The sequence below is a fragment of the Haliotis rufescens genome, unplaced genomic scaffold, assembly GCF_023055435.1.
Source record: "Haliotis rufescens isolate VD_foot unplaced genomic scaffold, xgHalRufe1.0.p SCAF_2, whole genome shotgun sequence".
Lineage (NCBI taxonomy): Eukaryota > Metazoa > Mollusca > Gastropoda > Lepetellida > Haliotidae > Haliotis > Haliotis rufescens.
Window position 1 is genome coordinate 55,945,547 of NW_025963890.1, and position 20,229 is coordinate 55,965,775.

Sequence of the window (20,229 nt, forward strand, 5' to 3'; positions counted from 1 at the left end):
CTTTGTTTCTTATTCCTACGGACAGATGTGGAAATTAGAAAGATGTTCACATGTCCTGAGGGTAGGTCAAATGTTAATTATACTTGTCCAGTTATTTGAAGACAGTATATATATTTATTATGCATGTTTTTTTTAGGGATTCAGACTTGTCTTGTTTCCGAGTTGAATTCCTTATGGAAATCAAGGCTTTGTATCTTCTTTGACATCACTTAATCCTGAAATACATATCAATATGTAATTGCTGCCAAGTGGTTTAGGATGAGTGACAATACTTTATCAGACATGAAGGAAGAGTTGCAAGTACAAAGGAGGAGGGAAAGGGAATAAAGTGAACTACACTTCACTCGTGGATCCTTCGCTCGTCACGCCGAAGACCCGGGTTCGATTCCCGACATGGGTACAATGTGTGAAGCCCATTTCTGGTGTCCCCCGCCCTGATATTGCTGGAATATTGCTAAAAGCGGCGTAAAACCATACTCACTCACTCACTCGTGGATCCAGATATAAGTGCACTACATGCGACACAAATAACGAACACATATTGAACCAGGGCCTTTAGGCTTAATAAAAGAATTGGTTCTCAGGCAATGTTTTTTTAAGTGTGTGAGTGAGAGTGAGAGAAAAAACCCTGTTGGAATATTTATATTTATTTTTAGGGTTTTTTTTAAAATGAAACGTGTCATGCAGGTGCAGCCTGAGAACCAAGATTATTATTTTATTTAGCCCTAGCTGTAACTGAGTCAGTGATAATAGATTGAGATTGCTTAGAGGAACTGATGAATTGCATTAGGCTTTTGCAAAATACAAGTTTTGTTTCACAAGGGTAATGTCCTAGACAAGTATCATGCAAAGCTCCTATTTGTTGGCCACCTCGCTCTGGGTGTTCTTCACACCTGATCGTTTCACCTGTTCAGGTGATGAAATGCCAAACTACTTATACCAGGTTCCTTTTGATTTAAACAGTATTTTATTTCCATTAATGTTCAGATTTTACATTACATAACGTTACAAAATGGAACAAGAGTCATCAGAAAGATGACATATCCCCCCGGCAGCTGTCTGTAAAGTAACCACTAGTAAATGTGCAATTCTGTATGTAATGAGTCAACAGTTGAATGTTCTTTAAGAAGCATACATTGTTTACCCACTGAATTGTTTTCGAATTCTGGCCCGAAAACGAACCCGTTCCCCAATGGAGTCTAGGTCCAACTTCTTTCCATAAAAATTGTAAAAAATAAAAATTCGTAAAAAAAAATTAATATCAAATGTATGTGCCTGATAGATTTGCCAAGTTTCGATCAAATTCACTGAATGGTTTTCGAATTCTGCCCCGGAAACGAACCCCATACCCAATTGAGTCTATGTCCAACTTCATTCCATAAAAATTTAAAAAAAATTAAATTAGAAAAATCCAAAAATATCAAAAGGCACCACTTCAGTATGTGCCTGATAGCTTTGCCAAGTTTCGATCAAATACACTGAATGGTTTTCGAATTCTGCCCCGGAAACAAACCCCATCCCCAATTGAGTCTATGTCCAACTTCATTCCATAAAAATTTTAAAAAATAAAAATAAGAAAAATCCAAAAATATTAAAAGGCCACCACTTCAGTATGTGCCTGATAGATTTGCCAAGTTTTGATCAAATACACTGAATGGTTTTTGAATTCTGCCCCAGAAACGAACCCCATACCCAATTGAGTCTATGTCCAACTTCATTCCATAAAAATTTAAAAAAATAAAAATTAGAAAAATCCAAAAATATCAAAAGGCACCACTTCAGTATGTGCCTGATAAATTTGCCAAGTTTCGATCAAATACACTGAATGGTTTTGGAATTCTGCCCCTGAAAAGGAAATGATTACGGACGGACAGACAGACTGGCTGATCGCTATATCCCCCCGCATTATATGCCGGGGGGATAAAAAGGATTAGCAAACAGGCCAAAAAGGCCTATATTAATGCTTCTCCTAATATTGTACATCATACATGTAGATTGTAATGAAGTCTATAGAGCAGACATTAATGACACAAAATAAAATAAAATGGAAAGCAAGATACCAAATGCATTTTATATTCTTAAGTTGACACATAACTTACGTAAAGCGGTTTGTTTCAATGATGCAATTGTGAACTGATTTTATAATGTGTTCATTGTCTGAGGGAGATGAATCTTCATTGCCGTGGAGTATAGTATGTATGCTGAGCTGGTTAACAAAAAAGTATTTATCAATTCTAAACTTGGCATAGCGTGGACAAGATAGAAAAAAGTGGAAAGCATCTTCTCTATTTAGGCCACATAGACAGATGGGATTATCAATCAGAAATCTGTCAAATAAATGTGATTTTAAATCACTACAACCTAGCCTAAGTGTAGATAAAATCACTTGGCATTGCCGCTGGCCATAACTAACAAAAGATGTCAAATTTGAAGTAAGCTTAGTTTCTCTAGAAATTAATTGCTTAAACCGACATGGTGTTGAAAAGAAAACTAAATTATGAGTAAGGCCAGAATGTTGGTATGCATAGTGCCTGTATAAGGCTTCATTTCTGCAAGTCGTTATATGGCTGAAATAATGCCGATGCGACGATAAATTTTCACACTCCTTTCTGCATTTGTAGTGCTTAGGATTTGCGACAGTTGAGAGAAAAACAGCTCATATTTGCCCCAGTTACATCCAGATTAACCAGTGTATTATATTTGTATGCTATTATGATTCTTACCCTGGATTCATTCGCTAGCAAAGCTTTGTTTTAGAAGTGACTTCATCTCTGTCACCAGCTTAGCACAGGATATCTTCAGATTGTGAGTGTAAATTACACCGTAATCTGATTAGATGGGTATTTTTAGTGGTGTGTCTTTTGAATACAGTATATGACGAACGTTTGGTAGCACGGGTGCAGGCTACTCCAGGGTGTTCATCAAAACAGAATGGAGCCAATACACTGGATATGAATAGGCCAAGTTAGATGTGGATCTGTGAAAACCCATGTGAACAAGTGAATCTTTTATTATGCTACAATTTACAGTATTCCTGGAACCTTATGTCATATTGTCCTTGACCCATAGGGTTCGAAATAACCGAGTTCATAAAAATCCTGTGTGCACAAGCGCAAATATCACTTCACGCACACCAGTGTATTGTTTATCTGGACTTTCATTGTTGACCTCATTCGAATCTTATAGTGACGTAAGGTCAGAATGACATCACATCACAGTGAGGGGCGGTCGGGTAGCCTAGTGGTTAAAGCGTTCGCTCGTCATGCTGAAGACCCGGGTTTGATTCCCGACATGGGTACAATGTGTGAAACCTATTTCTGGTGTCCCCCGCCGTGATATTGCTGGAATATTGCTAAAAGCGGCGTAAAACCATACTCACTCACTCACATCACAGTGAAAGATTGTTGACGTCTTTCTACAATTGTGGTTCACCCCTTCTTTGTTATCCCTTTTCAAGTCTTACTCATTCTGTTGAATAGAAGAAAACGACTCTAAGGCAAAGATGGTTTAATAGAATAACACATCTTCACTCAAAAAACAGATTTACATATCATTATATACAATAAATCCTGTCTGAACAGAGTGTGATATCGAATGAAAAGATGTTGCGAGTAGGCTCTCCATCTTCATATTGTTGATAACTTGCTGATCCAATTTTGTTTGCATATTCAGGAATGACTGGATGATGTCCAATGAGACATGATGATTGACAACAGATGTGTTGATTTCAGGATCTGAAGAAAATAACAAATAAGTCTTATTCAACACATTGAGATTGGAAATATTTACAGCAACAAGGACAATTAAATATGCCACGCAAAACAATATATACCCGGACAGATTAACTATAGGAATATGAAAGAATTGGGTGGCCTCTTACCATTTTTGTGTGATATTAGGACTTTTTCATTAACATCGTTTTTAAACAGATCATCATTAATGTGTGCTCATAAAAGCAGCAACTGCAGATCCGGTGTTAAGTTGGGGATTTCACCAGTTGTCACATACTCTTACACCATAATTGAAGGATACATGAAAGTTAGCCCAACAACTTTTACACATGGGTCCACGTCCAAGTCTTCTACATGATGAACATGTGCTGACCTCTCAGAAGTTGGTTTGGTTGGTTGGTTTGTTGTTTAACGCCGCACTCAGCAATATTCCAGCTATATGACGGCGGTCTCTAAATAATCGAGTCTGGACCAGACAATCCAGTTATTAATATCATGAGCATCAATCCACGCAATTGGGATTGATGACATGCATGAACCAAGTCAGCGAGCCTGACCACCCGATCCCGTTAGTCGCCTTTTACGACAAGCATAGTCACCTTTTATGGCAAGTAAAAGGTACTCTGGATGAGTCACAATATTGTCTGCAAGACTTCAACTGTTTTCACTTACCTCATGTGTGACCTACTCTGATTTCTTGGTGTTGTTGACTGATACATAGTGGTAGAGAACCACAAGGAGGAACAAGGACACTCCTAGGGCATTGGCGAAGATGGCCAGCTGGACGTCGGTGATCATCCTGCGGAAGACAACAATGAATTATTGTTCTGTATTCCTTTATCAGGGTAGACAGCATTGGTCAAATCCAACTTGTCAGCAACTCATTTCTGACTGGTACTAGTCTCTCTGGATGTTTACTAGTCTCAGACTAACGGACCATCAGCTGTGCCTATCCCTATTCATAAGCCATATTTCTTTTGGCAAGTACAAGTAGGATAAGCGACACTAGAAATTTCAATTTTGAGGTCATGGAAAACTTTGAAATATACCTCTGAGAATCAGACATCACTTGCAAGGCTTGGATTTATGTAACATTATAAAGTACAGAAGTATGGCAAAATAAACTATGCAGATTGAATGGAGGACCATGTTCACTCATAGTATATTGGGGAAACAGCTGACATGTTAGGTTCTGCAATCAGCACATCTACAAGGACTCTTCCAGGGGTTTATTAAAGCCTTAGTTTTGCAACAGAACCAATAAAAAGAAATCCCCAAACAGCCTGTTATGGGAGGTTAGTAAAAAATAATTAAAAATCCTTGTTTTCATAACCAAGCTCATCACAGCAAGCACTGAATCCCAGAGCTCTCTGCAAAGCTGGGCAAGGAATGGTTATCCTAGAATGAACTGTCACAGATAGGTGATATTCTCTTGCTTATAAATAAACACATTAATACTGTGATGTCTCACTCAAAAATCAAGTTGATTACACATACAGGAGAATAATTATTTCACATTGGTTGTATGATAGTTAATCACAATGAAGCAAATGACACTGGGTTCTAGTGAGCCAGAAATCTACATGTGAGAAGAAATAAAAGTAAGAACACCATAACCACTTCAATACTGGACAAACATGTGTGAAGTTGGTTTCAACACCACTGCTCAATATTTCAGATATATCTTAAAGAGTTAAAAGCACTGATCCAATGGGCATTCGCCATGTGGATCACATGTACAATCATAACCCTAGGATGTACTCCAACCCAAACACTTTATATAACAGTGTCTATTGAGCTGTATATCACAATTTACAGACACCATGGTATGTGCAAAGTGAAAAGTGCTGTTTGCACAAACCATATACAAGGATACAATATTTGTGGAAATCAAGAATTTGGTGAAGAGATGTGAACAAAATCGCCCTTAGTTCTAATAAAGTTCTGTCTCATCCCCTATCTATTACAAGGTGGGAGACCCTAAAATTGGGCTTTGCACATGGTGTCAGTGTTGGGCATTACACCTAGCCTGCAGAAGGGCATTCACGTCTTTCAACAGATGACCCCGCCCTCTGCTATCACTTTAAAATGGGAGTACTGTTTAGTAGTTACCATATGGACGCTCACTTAAAGTTAAGAATATATACCCTAAAGTGCATTAAGGGGCTACAAGTTGATTCACAACACTATATAATACAGATAGGCGAGCCTTCATCAGCTGTTAATGGTGAATATGAAACTTGTACACGAGTGGGAGACACTTTTTTTCTCCTCGAGGGGAGCACACGTAGGCTGACACTAATATTATTCAATTTAAACCAAAACACTTAAGATGATACAATGAAGTTTTGATATGAACCTTAACTGCTACAATGCAAATTATTAATAAAATACAGTTGTTATAAAATTTCACTATGTTGCAAGTGCTGCATGTGGACAACCAAGAATATGACCGATTTGTTTGCGTTCGTTTAACATTTCAAAAGAATAAATGCAGTTTGCTTGTCATAATAGTTTTCACGACAATATACTCTACCTGTTGGTAAATTTGATGGTTGTAAAACCTGCTAATTTAGACGAAATACACAAGCCGGTGTGATTTTAAGCAACGGCAAATCCCTGATGCAGACGTGTCGCACTTTAACTTCCCGTAATGTCAGGGGTTATTTCCGCTTATATCACAACCAATCAAAACGATCCGTTAACTTGAAGTGACCTAGTCGTGGGAGGACAAAGGAATGGCGGGAGAGAGTTGTGTGTCTATATTTGGAGTTCCCTTTGTTCACCTTACTACGACTTTACTACTAGATTCCTGTCATTCACCGTGGCCTTGCACGTGGGACACTCCACGCATGGACTACAGGTAAATCTAATTAGATTTCCTCTCAGGTGCTAATTATCACAGTTTGAGGAACCTTTTTACCTTAGGACTGAGTCTTTGAAAGGATTTCATTGAAATATTGGATTTACCTTATTTCAAGAGGAACCATGTTTTTGGACACAGTTCGATTCGGAGTTTGTTTACTTGACAGAAAGTCGATTGCTTTCTTAAATGGCATAAATACACGTCAGGTATGTCATAAACATCAAAAAGGCATCGGTTAAAACTTTTCAAAAAGTTTTACAATGAAATGTACACAGTTTCAGTGATGAAGCCCAAGAAAAGTTTTCACTTCCGGGTGTTGATGGGCGTTTCAGTGATGTATCGGAATTTGTGCCATATTATGTGATCAAGTGAGGTAATGTGGCGCAATGTTTTACTTTCACGGATATATGTTATCGACAACATGAATTCAAACCGTTTCAACTCAAGAAAGGAACTTTATACGGAGTAGCTTATGACAAGGGATGCCCTGTCAATTACGCATGCAGCGCCAACGCACGTGCTGCGCGCGCTTGACAATGACCATTGTTTACAACAGCAGACGACAAAATGGAGCAACATGTGCATAATGCCGCTAGTGGATTACCGGTACAATTAGGAGGAAATACGCAATTTCTGGTAAGTATATCAACTTCATAGATAACATGCATTTGTCGGGAAGGCCAGTCGTTTCATATATCCATTTATGGAGTTTATTGCAACCATTTTTCACAACGATCAGGCATTATTGTACATGCTGAAGGCACCGCCCATTGTCTTCGTTCCGCCTGATCCAGAATAATATATGCAGTATTATGCTTAAATCAAGTTTAATCTAATTATTATGAATGGGAATTATTTCTTATAGTTGTTGAATTGCCTAATATGATCCAGTTTGTTGAAAATGTGCTGTGATTATCGATTTAATTGTTTTCTTTCTCAGTTTCTATGAATGGAAACAAAAAAGTCGCGTGTGCTTTGGGCGGGAAACTTGGTTTTTGTCTGGGAATTTTGGCTCCGAATGAAACAAAGCTCTTTGTGGAATTGACAGTGAGTGCTTTTAATTGAGATATGTATGATTAATATGTGTGAAGTGAAATAAGAAAATATTTCTCTTTAATAGTGCATTTAATAAAATACAAGAGAACTATGTATTAAACAAAGGAAAGGCAGGTGTATAGATTACATAATACAAGTAGTCTAGATTGTTTCAAGCAAATAATAAGAACTTGCATTTGTGTTAAATATTGATAGTTACAAATGAAGTAAGGAAAATTATATGCTGTCATAATTTCTTTGGGTTTTACAATGTTGTAAAGAACAAAGATGAGAAGGTTTATTCTGTTGTTGAATAACATGGCTTTTATAGAAGTATATGTTTCATTATATATGCAACAAAGAATATGCATAATAAATGTGTTAATGGTTTGCATATATAGAATAGACATCATGTAAAAGGGAAATATATATAAGTATATGTATGTCCCCTTTTAATAAGACAGAATATGAAGTCAGACTGTAAAGTCTGTAAAGTCAGATCTCCCTGAGGATACAAATGGCACACTGATTATATTTGGTGGGGTGTTATTGTTTGTTAAATATTCTTAATCATTTAAAGTGTACACCAGTGAACATCGCTATTTTTGCTAACTTCATGTATATATAGAGAGAAAATAATATCTTACACTATTTCAGGTATGTGTTTTTTAAATATGATTGATAGGATTTCATTATCAGTTTTCATTACACAAGTAAAATTATGTAATTATATGGTTTATGAGTATCTTTTTGCATTTTTCATATTTACCAGGCATAACATGATATCCAACAACAAACCTAAGACTTGTATCTTTGTCAGCATTACAGGACTTAACCACAAATAACAGGGGATGGGAGATGATTCTATCTAGACAAAATTACATTGTGCACTAACAGAGATAGTTATACTACCATACAGATATATTTTCCTTTTTGGTAAGTAATCTGTAACTAGAGAGCCATTTAAAATCCTTGCATTACTCCATCCATTTCATACAGTACCAATTGTAAAAAAAACACATCTATACTCACTATCCTCACGAGTATACAATTACTCTTTTAAACAGAAAACTTTACAACCCTTGTATTATGCAAACCCATTACATACATTACTGATTAACTAATAGACAACCCCCTATCAGTTGCTAATGCCTCTTAGCTGTAGGTAGCAATTAATGACAAGTGGTGTATAACAAGCAATATACAACCTCAAGGGGAACTGTATTGAATAACACTACATTATCTCTGCTACAATAGGCAACACTGTTGCTAGTCACCTGAAAGGATTTTCAACCCTTGGAATGCAGTAATAGGCAGAGATCCCTCACCTTTCCCCAGTAATTACAATGTAACAGTACCCTGTGTTCTGCAATACAGAACAAACAATGTGATGTGCTGTTAGTTGTGTTCATTGAAGCCTGGATAATATACTAGTTTCTGACCTTTTATGCTGGGCATTATTTATTCATGACACATTTAGTTAGCCATCTCTTCTACATGAAAGCATTGCTTGTCAGAAGTAGATCAGTGGAATCATTGTATTATGTTAAGAATACTGTAGGTGTATCAACATATTATGAACGTGTCAAAGATGGGAGACCTCTTTGGAACAACAAAGACTATGGCTGTGGATAGCAGACAAGCTCTTTCTTGGCCTTTGACATCTGAACATAGGGCTCTAGATCCCTCAAGTGGATTTCACATAAGCTCCCATCCCCTGTGATTTGTACTGTTGCTGGAAGCGTTTATCTTGTACATTTTTATTACAGTTTTTCAAAACTGGCCAATTATATAAGGGTGTAGTTATCCAGTATTAATGCATTATTTTATTCTTTGATGTTCGTGATGTAGATCTAGTCACTGAACTTCTTGAACTTGCAAAATATTGAAGTGTGTGTAGAAGATTATTGGTTTCTTTTGCTTATTCCCAATTTGTACATGTTGTATAGACACAATAATAACAATAGTTATATATGACAGTAACTATCTGTAGAAAAGTTAGATTTTGATTTCTGACAAAAATCACTTTATACTATTCTCTCATGTTTATAGTTTATATTTTTGAAATTCCTCACATGAATTAGTAATCAGTGAAGTGGTACAAATAATGCTGACAATGTGACATTGTTGCCTCGCGTATGAAAAAAACCCACAATGTTTTACATTTGTACAACCTAACATTTTGTAGGCTTTTTGTTGTTTCTATTTTCTGATAAAAGAACAATCTGGAAAAATAGAAGTAAATTTCATCTTTAATATTTGGCTCCAGTCAGCTGAATCAGTATACAAAAAGTAAAACAAGTGTCAGTTTACCTTTGCAAAAGAACCATTTCATAAAGAGCACAAAGCCATGATTGCATATTTCAAGTACTGTTCACTATAAACTGCAATGAAGTTTGCAGAAAATGTTAGCACATATTCATCAGTGTCTTCTATAAGATGAAGACATCAAATTAGTATAAACAGTGTATTTGTACAGTTGATTGTGGTTAAAAACAAAATAATTTGTTTAAAAGAGAAAAACATTCAACACCATATCAGCATGAACTCGATGAAGGTTGTAAATGAGGCTACTGTGATTGTTGCTCAAACATAATATTTTAAAATGAAAGCATATTATTGTTACTAATGATTTTATACCAGAGAATCTGTGTTTATACCTTTTCTCATATTTATATCTCATGTGAGGTTTGCTTGTTCATTTCTTAGATCTTAGACTCAGTAATAAGAAAGGACACTTAGGAAGCAGTTAACAAAAGAATTGAGATTGATTGTTCATACACAGGATAAGATATATATGTTTTATTCCTTTAGACACAGATTTTATTTGCAACAGTTGCAAATGGCATACTACTATTAAAGCTTAATTTTAGAGAGGGAAATCCACTGTATTTATGAAGAGAGAAAAAAAAAAAAAAAAAAATTGAACCCTTCAAGTCTGTGATTCATGTACATGTATTAATAAAAGTTGCTCTTAAAATATGGCATTTTAACAGTTGAAATCAATACTACGGACAGATATGTTTATTCAGAACATAGGGCCTCTTTGCCCAATGTACATTGAGAGATCATATTATTTGTGCTTGTTTTTAATAGATATTTAGGTAAATTTCTTTTAAAGAAGATGGCTAATCTTTTCTAAATGGAAGGATCACGACCATTCAAAGCTTGACAAATTTACATTTGGTTGGGTAAATATAAATACAAGGTAAACTAGGTATTTGGTATTAATATATTAGTGTCTACTTTCTACAGTACACACACACTAACAGAAAATATTATTTATCATCTATTTGAAAGTATTTACATTTACAAAGATCAACTTTTGAATTATCATCAGTTTTGTATTTTCAAGACATGATAAATGAACAAATTTATAGAATATTTGTGGAAGGTTTCTTTGACAAGATCTTTCACTAATGTAGTGTCCTGGGTCAAGAAGTGATTTACGCTTGAAGTACACTTGACGAAGTGAAGCATTGATGATTTTATCATTATTTTTTAACTATATTTTTGCTGCTTAAATACAAGCATTAAATATGAACAATTTCCACAATCTTGCACAATCCATGCAGGACACATGATTATATTTATTGTACCAAATTAACAAGAAATGTAAAGTTCCTGAAACTGAAGTTATTATTAAATGTCTCAATACAGTAAGCTACATCATTTCATTACTTTGCAGGACACTCATATTTCCATATTTCCTTTAAGGATCCTTGAAATTAGTAATTGGTGGGGCTCTGGACCCTTAGTTTTGTAGGTCTAGGTAGAACCCTGAATAACAGACACAAATATTGCCTGCACATCACTCATATATCGTGTAATGAACTAGAATTCTCATATTTACTGTTATTGAGGTAGATAAAAGGGATATTTTGCACAATTTCCTTCTTGTTAGATATGTATGTCCAAATGACATTCATGCTTACATCAAGTTGTGAGTGGCTACATTTGAAGTAATCAAATATCATATCAATATCACTTGCTATTTTTGTACACATTGTAAGCTAGAACTATAAAATATGTTGTAAATATTCTGAAAAGTGTTGCGAGTTTTCAGCTTAACCTGTTAACAGAATTCTCATTTTTTTAACTGTTGATTATGCGCCTGCTTGTATTTTCATAATGGTATCCCCCTTGAACTTGCTCTTGAAATAGGTGTTAAAACACAACATCTAACATGTAGGTGTTTAACATATCGAGTGAGGACGTTATTCACTTTTATTATGCATTTGCTATGTGCATCACTGTTATAGATACTCAACTTCTCTGACATCAAGGATTATTCTGGACCTACTAAAAGGCCTAAATTCCCAAATTGGAATGAACCATTTCCCAATTCGTGCCTATGGTATGGCTTCTAGACGTGGTATGGGTAACTTGTATTTCACTGATATCAACAGGATCAATGAAGAGGAAGAGGCTTTGCTTATATTTACATTATTGCATTGAAGGAAATATGAAAGTGTATTGTTTAAGTATCTCTGACTTAAAACAAATAAAACAAATAAAAAATCCCAATTTTGAATAAGATTATGATTTTTTCCTCAATTTGCCTGCCTAGGACACTTAATTTCGAATCCTTGATAAGTCCCTGTCTATAATGGTTACTTTACAAAAATATCAGTTTTGCCTGTAAAAAGTATCATTCTATATCAAGATTGGAGCCAGGCCCAAATAGAGATACTGTCCCTTTTTGTAAACTAATGTTTGATAAAAACTTCATAAGAAAATAAATGGTATGAATACATTACATTTCAGAACAAGAAACTAAAGACAATAAATACAAAAGCATTAAGTGCAAATGAGAAGCTCGGCTTTGTCTTGTCATTCAGAACACAAACTGAGATGAACCAGCTTAATGATATTGTGTGGGGAATTCCAGGTGAAAGACAAGATCAAATTATTAACTTTGTTTGTTGTACTTGTTTTCGTGGTATTTTACTCATAACATTCTGTGTTTACTGGTAGATTTATACTCAAATATAACCATGTGTTTATCTAAACCTGCAAGCAGTCAAACCCAAATTTTAAAATAAAAAATATATTAGGTCCTAATTGCACAAGAAGAAAACATCACAACTTACTATGGAGACTGTCCACAAGTGTTTGCACAGAAAGTGGTTTGTTTTATTACATGGGTATCAAAGCGAGGGCAGCATAGGTAAAGTCATCTTATGTTTCCATAGCTTTAAGAAACGTTTAACTGACAAAACGTAGAAAGATATATTTCATATATTTGATATGAAAACCCAAACAGTTTTGGTTATTTACAAATGACAGGATAGAAAATACATGCATAAGTAAATAAGATAAGTAGATTCAGTTATTGTTATAATATTTGTTACATTCAGCATGTCCGGTTTTTAACTTACTTTTTTTGTTTTAGATGTTTTGAACATGTTGAAAAATGTTTGGATGTAACTATAATTAAGAAGCCTAATAGATTTCAAATCCATCCAATATTGTTTTATTTGAAGGACTATGATATGTTTAGAAATATTTTTATGCATACATACATTTGTGAAAAAATATCATGGTTATAGAAATCTTAATGACAAGTCATAGGATAGTGCTTTTGAAAAAGTTGAGAATTTTGATAATGGAGCTTGCCATATAATTATTCTGGTTCAGCAGATTTTGTGCAAGAATCACTCAATTAAATGCATGGCATTTGATTGGCTTACTAAGAAATATTATTTGCAATTATGTTTCCATAAACTGAAATAAGATTAAACTACTGTTTCCTGATTGACTGAACAATGTCACTTATTTCGTCCTCATTTTTTAATGTAGTTATTCAGTCTGAAGTTATTATCGTTGACTTATATATTTATAAGAATTGACTTCAATATGTTTTTGTGTTTATGGAGTTAAAAACCGGAAAAACGGGTGTGCACACTTTGTTTTGCAGATTTACACAGTGTGCACATCAATTTCACATTTTACCTCCATAAACGTAAATAAAGATGGATGTAAATTTTAATTAAGCTTACACAAAATACATCCTGTCTAACCTTTGATCTGTAATCTGTTCAGCTGAATCACTCAGATAGTAACATGACTGACAAAAGAAAATATTTATCATTAAACAATCCAAAGATAAAATGCAATATACATGATATATGAAGTGTTCAATTTTAGTTATGTTGTGATATTATAGATATGTAGTCAATAAACGAAAATGTACACAAATTGGATGATTACATAAAACAACAGACAAGGAAGCAAGGAACCGTTTTAGTTCATGAAATTAGTCTAAATTAAGTCAAACTGATATCTTAAATTAACATAAGGAAAATATCGATATGTTTGGGTACATGGAGTTCGTGTTTGTGATGATTTGGGAGAACAATTATTTGTTTTTGAAGGACCCCTTCTGTTTTTAAAGAAAACCCAACAAAAAAATATGCAGAAGTGATTAAACTTTCAACAATATTTTTATGACTGGAACCAATACACAACCAGTTTGATAAATAGCCATAAACCAAATGATTTCCAGTACATCTCACATCTTGCAAGGTTAACCAGTTGATCAATTCACTGTCACATACTATCTTGTACAACTCTAGAGACAAAATTGATAACAGCAGTCAACTGTGATAGTGAGTTTGGTTCACTGCCCATTTGGTCAATATTTCAAATGTTTTCCACTTCAGTGAAGCCCATGACTACAGGAGTGAGTGAGTGAGTATGGTTTTTCGCCGCTTTTAGCACTATTCCAGCAATATCATGGCGGGGGACACCAGAAATTGGCTTCACATATTGTAGCCATGTTGGGAATCGAACCCGGGTCTTCCGTGTGACGAGCGAACGCTTTAACCACTAGGCTACCTGACCGCCCCCCATGACTACAGGAATACTTTGAACATGATCGGTGCAACTCTGTACAGCAAATTGCAGCACCTTAGACAACTAGGACACCTATGCATGACAACTTTGATAGGATATGATAGGTAATTAACTTCTATAAGTAGATCAAGGAACTTTTAAAGGGGTCATTATTCAATCCAAAAATATATTTTGAATTATGCTGTTAGTGTACATTCTTAAGTTGAACAGCGACCTGAAACGTCTTATCACCTCACCTTTCAATGCAGAGCTTAGCTTTGGGAACTTATAAAGAGACTCTTATCCTGAGGCTTAGGGGTGCATGCTGAGTTTCATCTTTTAAGGCTTATGAGCTAATGTTAACCTTGGGTTTTCTTTGGGCTGCATCTTCTTTCTACTTAGTTACTATTTATCTGGGTTGGTTATTGTTATTTATTACCCGACGCTTCCATGGTCTAGTGGTAAGTGCATCAGCCCGTAGAGCAGAAGGTCAGGGTTCAATCCCTGTCCGTGTCATACCAAATTACATTAAAGGAGGGTACTTGTTTGTACCCTGCCTGGTGTTTGGCATTAAGGGACTGGTTGGCACAGCGTCAGTATGCTGTGTCTGAATGGGGTATCCATGTTAAACTGCGGCATGGTATGTCAGGCTGGCACTATAAAACAGGCATTAGTCCTAACTTAGTTCACTGAAATATGCAATCATCTTGAATGTGATATTAAACCTTTGCCTATTTATTGCCAAAGAAGGAGATTGAGGGTTACACAACATGTCCTGGTTGTAAAAGGATGTAACACAGGTCAGATTATTTCAATATATTTACTACTTCATTCTTAAAATTGTACACAATTGTACAATCGTACATTGTTGTCAATGTGTTTTGCTGCTGAAGAAATATCACATTTTGTGATTTGAATCTCTGCTGATTACTATACAAAGTGTTTCACTTTGACTTTATGGTTAGCAATGTATATATATATATCTATATATAGAGAGAGAATCTCAGCCGAGTGTCTTTTGATATCAAATATATCAACAGAGTTGATAAAAAGGGAAAAATGGTCTGCAAAGCATTGTGATGTAATTTCATTGCAGCGATATCTACAGTGTAGATATCGCTTGATGTCATCCAAGCCATATCTCCTGTGGGAGCCAGTTTTGGATGATAAATCTATATGTTCAACAAAATATGTTAGCTCATTTACAACTGCTGTCTTAAAACATATTGTCTGTCACATAAGGGCATATAAGATCATCATAAATGACACAATCATGGCATGTGAGTTGACATGTGATTAATTGGTACACAGGATGAGATACATCATACAGCTTCAGTGGTTAGTTCGAAAGTATTTTATGACTCTTCAGTGACTTTTGCTGCTCGGCATACTCTTTGAACAGGGGTTCAAGGATCATTCTAGTATTCCAAACATAGTGCCCTTGGCATGCAAATAAGTGCTGCTTTTTTTTATTAATTTAGAGGTAATAGTAAACATTGTAATGCAACAATGTAAGACAAGGCATTAAAGCCTCAACCTCTTCATTGCTCCAATTATTTGGGAAATACAAGTCACCTCCACAGAGCCATAAAATTGGTTATAACTATAACAATAAGAATTGGGACATTTTTCTTTCTAATTTGGGAATTTGTACTGAAATTTGCTGCAGATCATATATCAGCCTCTAAACAGGCTTAGATAAATCTCTGTAGTTGATCTCATTGGAAAGTTTGAACTGTTTTTATCTCATGTTTCCGCTAAAGGTGATCATGAATGAGATGTGTTACAGCCTGTTTAAGTTTTGTTATCCCATTAGTAAGATGTATAATCTAACAGCTATGAAAGGATTATTCAGGTAGGATATTTTCCCAGTAACTGTCATTTTGGTGGCTTGTAGATTTTGAGGTTTCAAAACTAAAAATAATTTTCTTTTGGAACTTTACTCTAACAGCCAAAACTGGTCTGCAAGTCGAAGCAAAACTGTTATGATTAAGTAAAATTTACAAAATGGGTTATGGGAAGGGTTATTTACAAAAAGGACAATGTTGTTAAAAGCAGCCAAGGTGGACATGTAATCATTAGAGCCTTGTATCTCACCTACCAAGTAATGTATAATATATATCACCTACTTCTTTTGGTTGCCAGCATATTTTTGAAGTTTAAGACGTTTTAGAATTTCCAGTTGCTAATGATCATGTATAACAGCTCGATGCTCATGATATCAATCCCTTGATTGCCTGGTCCAGACTCGATTATTTACAAACCGCTGTCAAATAGCTGAAATATTGCTGAGTGCGGCATAAAACAACAAAGCAACCAACCCAACTGCGTGGATCAATGCTCATGATATTAATCACTGGATTTTCTGGTCCAGACTTAATTATTTACAGCCAGCCGTCATATTGCTGGAATATTGCTGAGTGCGGCGTTAAACAACAAACCAAACCAAAAAGCCAAGACCACAAGTATAAATTGCCATTTATTGTTGGCTTTTGATGCTGATGAAATGTTAGGTTGGAGAGCTACTTCCCAAGTTACAGGGGCGGTCGGGTAGCCTAGTGGTTAAAGCGTTTGCTCGTCATGCCGAAGACCCGGGTTCGATTCCCGACATGGGTAGAATGTGTGAAGCCCATTTCTGGTGTCCCCCGCCATGATATTGCTGGAATATTGCTAAAAGTGGCGTAAAATCATACTCACTCACTCACTCACTCACTCACTCCAATTACATGTCTGACTTGTATGCTGCTACAACTAGAATGCAATGTTATTTGTAACTAGTTTGTTGCAGGCTATACAAAAACATTTACAAAAGAGAAACAAAAGCATAAAGGCATGTTAACAAGTTAATCAACTGTTTCTTCAGTTACCCAACCAGTACATATTTCATGAAATTCTCGTAGATGTTATTTCATATAGGGTCCTAGATTGTTTCACAAGGGTCTCGTACCACTCTTAGCAAAGGTAAACACTGGTCCCACAGAAAATGTGCTTGACACTGATAAACCTCTTTTTGTAACATTTTTACTTATTTTTCACACCTTATTCCACCAATATAGTTCATTAAAGATTAACAAACAATGGGTACTGACACCACTACAGGGTACATATTTTCAATAGGCCATTGACTCTCTCACTGGTCCTCATTAAAGGTTACCGGTATAAGGACCAGTGTATTTGTCTGTGTGAACGATGTGATTTCCAGTTGGACCTATATAGCTTTAGGTCCTGATGCAAACAACTAAAATCAACATTTTATAAAAATTCGTGAGATCGGTGATTTTCACATGTAATTTATATGTGTGGAAAAATTGAAAAAAAAAACTCTTACAATTGTATCTTAAAGTATTGAATTAAGACTACTATGGGTGTACATCATCCATAGCAGTTTATATAAGTCTTGATGGAAAGTTTGTTAATGTCCCCAATTGATTTGTAAATGACGTTTTCACATTGACACACTGTGGAGTAAGGGAAGTAACTCCTTTAGTCTTATTGACAACATTTCATTATTTTCTCACTTTTGTATTTCATCACATTTGAACCTTATCTTTACATCAAATAGTCATTCTTGAAGTTTATTTCTATTTGGTATTTATTAATATCTTTGCTGTTTCATTTTGAAACATTTAGAAACTGACACACAGAAATACATGTGCACACAGAAATTTACACACGGCAATGGGTATAGATTGAAGCATACATAAAATATACCCACACATAACACTACAAACAGAAAATTATTAGCTCTCATATTATCAATGAAACTTATAGTTGATATGCCTGATTTTCTTGATATTATTGTGCAAATATGTTTTAACATTGTACCTTTGTTTGCAACAAATATGCAACCATATTTACAACTTTAAATATGATAGCATATTGATTGATCAATTGTCTTGAATATGATTATTATGTCTCTCAAAAGATAAACAAAATGTGTATGGTTTTTCAGTTATATTTTCCAACTTGATGAAAACCAGCTGATTGGTCTCAGAAAATGTCCACCATGCACAGAAACAAAGTTATACAAAAATCTGAACATTGAATACTGGCATTCATATACAAATTTGTATCTATTAAGCAAATACTTTTACCTTTTATTTAAAACATTAAATCTTGTTCCTACAGCTGACAATTATTTTCCATGTATATTAAAGATATTACCTCAAATGCAGTGGAGCTGGAATCTGCAGGGGTTTATCTAGACCTGTTCAGATATTCAGCCCTAAGTCTGCACCAAATAAGTCTAAAAATTCCGAACTTGAAATTAAAACTAACCCATTTCTTTGAATGTATGAAATTAAGAACATTAAAATAACCCAATTTTGACCAATATCATATTGTTTTCCCCATTTTTTGCCAAAGGCACTAAGTGCGAAATCCTAGATGTATTCATTGTTTTGTCAATAAAAGTATCACAATTTTATATATAAGATATTAAATAATTGAATAAGCATTAAAAATGTTTGCAAAACTGTGTAATGGGATTTGAACTCATGCCTCAGTTGTTAATGAAACCTCCAATGAGAGCAAATGGAATCTGATGAGTTATCTCCCTTTGACTGTGTGCTTCATTATCAAACCTCCAGTATGTTGAAACCGTTGGTTCAGTCCATCAAATCTGACTCTTTATTTCAAAACTTTATTGGCTTAGGTTTTACAATATTTTTTAATTTTGTAAATTGTACCAAATTAACTGCATTAGAGGATCCCTTTCTTGTCTTAGTCCATATTTGATTTAACTAAAACTCAAGATGAGTTAAAAACAACTTGACAATGATTCTGTGAAGAATATTAATTGTGGAAGAAGCTCTTGATTTTGGCTGGTAATATTTTTTTGGCAATAATTGTTTCTTGACCAGTCAGTAATATCAGATTATAATTACAACAAATGTTTCAGATTGGTTAGCGAAACCTGAAACTAAATTCAGTTCATGATCGCAAATGCTCACAGCTTCTCTAATAATCAAGTCAAATTAGTCATCAAACTACAGTCACACTGTGTCAATAATACAAGATGTAACAGCAATAAATACTGAAATCAATTCAATCAATACATCTACATGACATCAACCTTTCTGTTATGCTATGGTGTTATGATTTCACATCTGTGAACCCATTAATCAATAGTAACAACAATGGGTTGACCTCGTCTCTCTCCAAACGACTCCAGCTGCCCAAGAGATGAATACGAGCAGCCCAGATAGAATTTATCTCCAATTATAACACATTTGCCCAAGGCACATTAGAGTTCAAAGACTCCTCCTATCCTGCTGTCCGAGGAGATAATCAACATGCTCGGATTATCCTTCCTCCGTCTGTGACTCAATGCAGTCTCTGTGGCGTTATTGATAAAAATCGTTAACCAAAACTGTATTTGTTTACGCACATTGATTTGCTAAATCAAAACCCTGCTTGTCTGTTTGTCCGATAAAGCATGCATCTCTTCACTGTTGACAGGAATGTGAAAGAAAAATAAAATGATGGTTCCATATTTAAGGATTTTCATCTTAAGAGAGTAGTATTCTCTGAAGATGTTAGTAAATTAAATCTGACAAGAAATGTTTTAAACTCTTGATAGTGCATTATGAGTCTGTCTGCCCAAGTGGGAAATATCACAGCTAGATTTAACTGTGAGAATCTGCCATGGCTAATGCAATGTAATGCATGGATGAAGCTCCCATCTTGCATCCCAACGCAAGTAATTACGTTACTGTCTGTAACTTTGATAGCACTGTGATCACTGATTGCATAATTACA

At 35.0% G+C, this 20,229-nt stretch overlaps 1 long non-coding RNA gene across 1 annotated transcript in view; it reads left to right on the top strand.

The window, feature by feature from the left end:
- Positions 1-6,462: 6,462 nt before the first annotated feature.
- The window catches only part of LOC124141171, a 35,629-nt gene continuing 21,862 nt past the window's right edge, over positions 6,463-20,229 (top strand). Inside the window, exon 1 of the long non-coding RNA XR_006862017.2 lies at positions 6,463-7,233. This is a non-coding gene — a long non-coding RNA (uncharacterized LOC124141171). The remainder of the gene's footprint in view (positions 7,234-20,229) is intronic.